Here is a 6,261-nt window from a genome sequence, read left to right as displayed (position 1 = left end):
ACATAATCAAGACCCAAAGAAGCCTAGGAAAGGATGCCACAGTAGAAGAGACTTGCAGGCGAGCTTGGCAGCAGGCCACGGCCCGACCCCCAGGCAGACCAGCAATACGCCCAGCAGATCGGGGGGGGGGCCCAGCATGCTCGCACGGCCCAGGCGGACATGCAGGCCCAGCACGAGCATGCGCGAGCACACACGGGCACGCACGGAGGTGGCCCAGCATGCGGTGGGGGCAGCCCTGTTTCTCCTTCGATTTCGTGCGGTCCATTGTGGACTAAGGGCATTTCCCTGATTGTTTCTCACGATCTACGTGCGATTGAGCACGATTCGACAGTCAAAATCAATGCTGGTCACGATCCAACAATCCAGAACTGTTGTCGGTTTGATCATGAGTATTTGGGCGTGATCAGATGTACGATCCAACAGTTAGAATTTGTCCAAGGGTTTGATTGAATGGTAGAGGAGCTTTTGGAATCTTGATTCGACTATAACTCTAATCCAGACTCAGTATGAGGTCTTTAAGAGGCCCTGTGGGTAATAGAGAACCGCGTGGCAGAAGTTGTAGCAGCCCAGACAAAGGCTTGGTAGCGTGGTGGTGACAGACAGCTGCAGAAGAGAAAGAAAGAGGGTTTGGATTTTCTTGTGAGCAATTCTAGGGTGCTACAAGGTGTGTGAAGCATCTCTAGGAGGGGTTTCTTCTTCCTGTTGGGGCTGGTTTTGTATCCAGAAGAAAGAAAAAAAGAGAGGTTCTTTGTTCTCATCTCCTGTAAAATTTTTTGTTTTATTCTTATAGTGAAAATAATTATTCTGTGCGGCCGTGACGTAGGAACAAAAAACTCTAAACCACATAAACCTCTTGTATTTGATACTTGTGTATTTTATATTTTTCATATTTTTTTTTCTTTTTAGTGTGACTTCTATAATCCGCCACGCATCGCTACCTAACATGTTATTGGTAGTTTTTTTTTTTGGTAAACAAACAAAACGCAAACTATATTACAAGGAGAAGGGTGTAGGTATGATATATATACAACACTCCCGATTTGGGAAACAACCAAAAGAAATGCTTGCAGAAATAAAAACAAAAGTAAAGCAGCACCATTACAGAGGTATGCACAGAATAAAGAAACGGAAAGAGAGATATCAAGCGCCATGAGTCCTGTAATCAAAGTATGTTGCCCTTTTGCTGAAACTGTAGTGAAACAGTTATGCAACTGAAACTGTAGGAAAATTAAGATGGTCAACAATGTAAGTAGATGTATTGAAGTAGCAAACTGAAGAACCAGGGTCTGTAAACATAAAAGAATAGTCCTCCAAAGAAAGCGTTGTAAGAGACTTCTGACAGGTAAACATTTAAGTCGTACTTTGTAGCCCTGAGAAAGTAATAGATGAAAGTCTCTACCAAAAAAAGTAACAGATAACAGTCCTCCAGTGTAACAATGTAGAGCTTGAAACACAACAAAGAAGCAGTAGTTTAAGAAAATCCCTCCGACAGAAACGCCAGAAATACCAAATATATGAGATATGCATTGCGTTGAGGGTGTATAAAGGAACATAACCGATAACCAATGCTTCACATGAGTAACATATGATATGTGATGAACAGGATAAATTATTGCATGCACCAGGGTGCAAGTGAACCATAGCGTGCAATCGGGAATCGATGAAATACAAGGGGTTGCGTGGGTGTTACCCACAGTGGGATTTGACGCAGTCCAATTGCACCTGGTGCAGGCAATACGGAGGCGATGAACAGATCCAAGTTCCACAGTAATAAACATTAAATAGCCAGATCCCAGACCCGTGTGAAACCTTGGACAAACTGCAATTGTCATTTGAGTCCATTGGTCTGTAAGCTGAATTCTGATATCTACATAAGTCATTTATCAGAAGAAGACTAATCAATGCTGAACAATGATGAAATGGCTGATGCTGACACCAAGACTGTTGAAGGAGATAGTTAACCAGCAACAATGAGAGACATGATATTGTATCATAGTAAGAGCTGATACTCCCATGTATTGAATGTACTGAAAAGTGATCACCGACAATCCGATATATGTAATATGTCATAATAGAAAAAATATGTAAGCATGTATAGGTCCTTGTGAACCAAGAACAAAGCAGCAAACATCAAGTATAAGATGATCGGAAGACTTTCTGTAGTGATCTTGTTATTGGTAGTTTGGATCTTCTACCTAGGATGATTTATCTGCGCCTCCGGAATATTCTCATAATCTCATAATAGTAAAAATGAATAATGACAGCTACAAGATCATATTATTTATCCTTTATATTTTAACATAACCAAGGATCTTTGATTTTATGTTATTATATTTATATTTGAATATCCTTTTCCGTTGTCCATGTGCAAATCACGAGGCTAGTTTCTCAACGCAGAGTCTTCTCCCACCAGCTGCAGGATCCGTTGGACGCAACCAGCTGACAACAGCGACGAATGGTGGACCGCCTCATTTCTCATTATTAAAGTATTTAACTCATTATTAAATAGTGAAAAAGTAAAATATTTATTTAGGGGAGATAAGTTGCTGGTTGGCTGAGGAATCCCACAGACCATGTGGTTCAGTAAATGCACCGCTGCCCACCCTAATAAATAAAAGAAGAGGCCCCTTCACATACCCCAAAACATATCTCCACGAGAGCACACGTGCCATGTTCCCTGCCACTGCACGTATGTCAGTTGTCAATATCATTGGACTCGTGTCCACAAGTCAAGCTAATTTATGGAGGGAATGTTTGAGATGAGAGAGAAAAGGTACGCCTGCGAGCCACGTGTACGACCATTTACACCTTCAGTAAACTTGGCACCCAAGAAACCACCTTGAGAAAGCAAGAACCCTCCTCTCCATGGTTTTCATATAACTACAATAAAGTGTTGCTATTATCTTTTCTTCTTTTTTTGATAACCAAAGTGTTACTATTATCATTACAAAGAGCAAAGGTAACTGGTATTATGTACACAATGGTTTCTTATTATATATACAAATAACAATCCAATATTATTAATTATTGTCAATATAGAGATCAGACTCGCCGGCTTGCTGATAAAATCTTTTAATAGTTAAACTAGATTCAACCCATAACAGCTGATATACGCGAAGGTACAAGTTGGTCTTGTAGCAGTAACCTGTCAATATCATTGTACATTGATGATATAAATTTTTAAAACATTATATAATGTTACTGAATGTCAGATAATGCTTTTTTTTTTTTTTTGGGTTAAGAAATGTCGGATAATGCTTCTTTGCAAGAAGCATATATGATCACATACTGCTATTTTACTATTATTATATATTTATTATTTCCTTTCATAATAATTTAATAAATTGAAAATAAGGCATGATTTTACTGAACAATTATTTATAATAATGCCATCATGGTAAGATCATAATCCGTCATAAGTCTTCTATCATGGTGCTTAGATAGCCATGAGGTGGTGTTTAGGTTGAAGCTTTGGGCTGATAATACTGTATCTAAAAGACTAAAGGTGGCCATCCCATCCGGTCAGATCAAATAAAAGTCCAGCAATTCAAATTTATTTAAAATATATCATTTGTGAGTTAGATTGATGCGTTGGATCATAAATTATCATCTCTATTGCAAGTCGATGGTGTGGATGGGTGGTATTCATCCATCATACGAAAATGTGCAGCGGTGGCAGGTGCAGCTCGGAATGATAGGGAAGAGGGGGTGGGGTGGGGGGGGGGGGGGGGTGGGGGTTGGTTTTGATGGTTTTCTATTTCCGCGGAAAGGATGGATGGAATGCTACTCCCTGACTTAGTTTAATGTCTGACGTGACTGATGACAGTACTGCATGCCATACCCCTCATCCCTGTCTTGTTTCTTTTCTTTTTGCGTTTTTTAATCCCCCCAAACAAAAACGAACAAACCATGCCTCTGGAAACACTCCCTCAGTTCCTGCGATCTCTTGTTGTTTTCATAGAAGAGACACGCATCATACGCTAATTAACAAATAAAAAGAGATCGACTCTACCTCTTAAATTTATAAAGATAATAACCAACAGTTTGAGCTCAGCTTTCATGATTCTTTAGTTTACAGAACCGAATCACATAGGAAATTAATTGCATAATTAAGATTGGAAGATAGAAACTGATACAATTGAGATTACGGATTGACTCCTTGGACTTCGTTACAACAATTTTCTCGTGGGTAGTGGAGCATGAATTTGAGCTGGGATTTAGGAGTCTTCAACAATCTTAGCGGTGTTTAGAAATTAAGAATGCCTTGCTGTAATCGTTATCCTCAATATTAATGATGACATCATCCCAAATTGGTTTCTTTACTTTCTTCATACAGTAGTAAGTGTTCATTCACCCACGGTCATCTAGATTAAAGCTTCAGATCGGTGTATCCATGCTTCCAGTGGACTGGTTTGGAACATATGGTTGCTGGGACGTCCTAAGAATTTTGTGAAAAAGAAATGAAACATGAACTCTTCATTTAAGGCATAGATGTGTGTATATATATATATTTGCGGTTTGTGATACTTGTATCCTCACAAAGAATTCTTCGGCATAACATATTTTTGAGGCCATGTGCTAAGTACTTTCATGATCTACTCCATATATGTTCTAATAACAGTAATTGATAAAACAAAAACAACCAATTATCAAGTTTGGCTTTAAGAATTTCTTTTATTCATATCAAGGACTATGTGATCATAAATGTTATTACTATGTACACTAAAAATTTAAATATTTAAAAACATGAGGTTGATCAAGAAATGATGAAGCATTTCTTCATGGCACTTGAAGGAGCCTTGTTTGGCCATATGTCGCTCATACAAGAAGTTATATTTTGGTAGTTTTTTTTTTTTTTTTTGAAGGAAAAGTTATATTTTGGTAGTTAATATTGCCGACATGAACTTGTTAAAGGATCTTTTGAAGATTAGAGGAAGCTATTCATGCAGGTAAGGCAATCACTAAGAAAGAGGTTAGCAGGTGTCACGCCCCGAACCCAACATCCGGGTCGGATACGTGATGGCCGCACACTCCTTAGAGCAAGCCCTAAAGAATATGCAAGGCCAAAATAAATCATTACAATCTTATCAACCATAATATTTAATTTCAACAGTAATTCATAAAACTTGCATAATAACAATTAACATTCCTTCAATTCTCTGATCAGATACTATGACACTCTATTTATCCTTCTGCTCACCCGTAAATCCAAACCATAGCCAATCTAAGTCATCCTGCAACTCTGAGAAGAAAAAGAAAGATGAAGGGGTGTGAGCTTTACAGTCCAGTAAGAATTCCCATATCACACTGATATAGTAATATAGTCTGAAAATAAGGATAAGCAATAAAATATAAAATCTCATGTTCAATGTCCAGAATAATGCAAACATTCATAAATTTTCTGTCTTGTCAAAATAGATGCATCATCATATGTTAACCGGTGAAACACTTTTGTTCAACAATTGTTTCATATCTTATCTTTCATTTCTCCTTTCATAATCATATGATTTTAACATTTTCTTTCTGGCTCTGGACTATCCAAGTCTATACCTCAGTCATCATCCGGATCGAATCCACTTTAAAAAGTCTTTCAAGACTGTCCCAGGATGAGCTCCTGGCCGGCTGTCCCACGTACCAAAGCCCGTGAGAGGCTGTCCCAGGCATAAGCTCCTGGCGGGCTGTCCCAGGCATGAGCTCCTGGCCGGCTGATCCACCTGTAAGCCAGTGGGGGCTGTCCCAGGCATAAGCTCCTGGCGGGCTGTCCCAGGCATAAGCTCCTGGCCGGCTGTTCCACATGACAAGGCTAGTCCATACCATATATCTCTTTCTTTTCATTTAATCATTATGTATTGATTTCATCAATCAATTCTGTCTTGCATTATGATCAATTCAGATATGTCATATCCATATAATCATGCCATCAATCTCTGATACATATATATTGACATAACATACTCATGCTCAAAATCAAATAACAGTATCTCAGGTATAATAAATTCATCGATCTCAAATCCGATAACGCAAAACCAATAATGCAAGACCAACAGTAAAATAGCATATATAATAGTGATCATGTACAGGGATTCTTACCTTTACCGGTGACTGATCCAAACACAGAAATCAATATTCTTCTTTGATTTATGAATTTCTCTAACAAGATATTCCACTCGATATCATATGCAGACAATCATCTCTTCATAACCCTGATCAATATAAAAATCACATATATGGAGAAAATTACCGATAATCGATCTGATAACA

This window comes from Elaeis guineensis, chromosome 1 (assembly GCF_000442705.2).
Source record: "Elaeis guineensis isolate ETL-2024a chromosome 1, EG11, whole genome shotgun sequence".
Lineage (NCBI taxonomy): Eukaryota > Viridiplantae > Streptophyta > Magnoliopsida > Arecales > Arecaceae > Elaeis > Elaeis guineensis.
This window is presented reverse-complemented; position numbering follows the sequence as displayed.